Source organism: Sorex fumeus, unplaced genomic scaffold (assembly GCF_029834395.1).
Source record: "Sorex fumeus unplaced genomic scaffold, SorFum_2.1 ptg000044l, whole genome shotgun sequence".
In the NCBI taxonomy this organism is placed as follows: Eukaryota; Metazoa; Chordata; class Mammalia; order Eulipotyphla; family Soricidae; genus Sorex; species Sorex fumeus.
Genome location: NW_026606101.1, coordinates 34,806,551 through 34,807,472, shown reverse-complemented (window position 1 = coordinate 34,807,472; position 922 = coordinate 34,806,551). Strand labels below are relative to the sequence as shown.

Below are 922 nucleotides of genomic sequence, written 5' to 3'. Positions count from 1 at the left end.
TGACCTATGCCCAGGAGAAGATATATTCTATGTATCAACTCCCAAATATTAGGAGCATGGTATTAATGGCCTTTCTGTGTTTTAAGTGAAGAACACTGCTCTATAGTAAAATATTAAAAGGCTATAGGAATAAATAGAAAAGCAAGTAATTCATTTCAAATACAAAGTCTAGAGTCACCTAAATAAATGATTCTCCTGGAAGTCCTGGCATCTCTATTCTCAAAAGAAAAACACTGAATTCTTTGATACTCCAGATATTCTGAATGCTATAACCATCTGGATCACTTTAAGGACCCAAGTAGAAGAAACATTTGTAGTCTATGTCTGAATATAAAGAATTTCTCTTTATATATTTTTGCTTATAAAAATTATTGAATGAGGACCACATTAATTAAACACAGAGAGAATACTAGTCTACTTTGAAAGTCACCACAGATTCTTTGGTGGTCAACATATGCAGATGAGAATGGGATTTTAATTTTTTTCTTTTTTAAATTTATCAAAAGCATTTCCAAGAACAGATCTAGAAAGGTAAGGAACTGATTCTGGGGGCACAATACATGGTCGTATTAAAATGAGTGTTTAACCTGTCCTAATGGAATAAGATCTTCAAGCGAACAGACTTTAGGAGAAAGATGCAATTCATAGCCTTGCATGTGTGAGATATAGTTGAATCCCCCAAACAGTGAAACTATTTTCGAGGGGCCATTTCCAGGAAATAAACTCTCTTGGAGTGGGCACTATCTTGATGTATATAATTAATTGCCACAGCTGCTACACTCGAGAACATCATGCGACGACTGGAATGGGAAGGAATGGGAGTGAAGATAGATGGTCGGCAACTACACCACCTCCGCTTTGCTGAGGACAGGAGCGATAGCACAGCGGGTAGGGCGTCTGCCTTGCATGCAGCCAACATGGC

The 922-nt window shown here is 37.5% G+C and overlaps 1 pseudogene; it reads right to left on the bottom strand.

The window, feature by feature from the left end:
* Positions 1–494: 494 nt before the first annotated feature.
* LOC130030859 (uncharacterized) lies at positions 495–648 on the bottom strand (annotated as a pseudogene).
* Between the last annotated feature and the right edge of the window lie 274 nt (positions 649–922).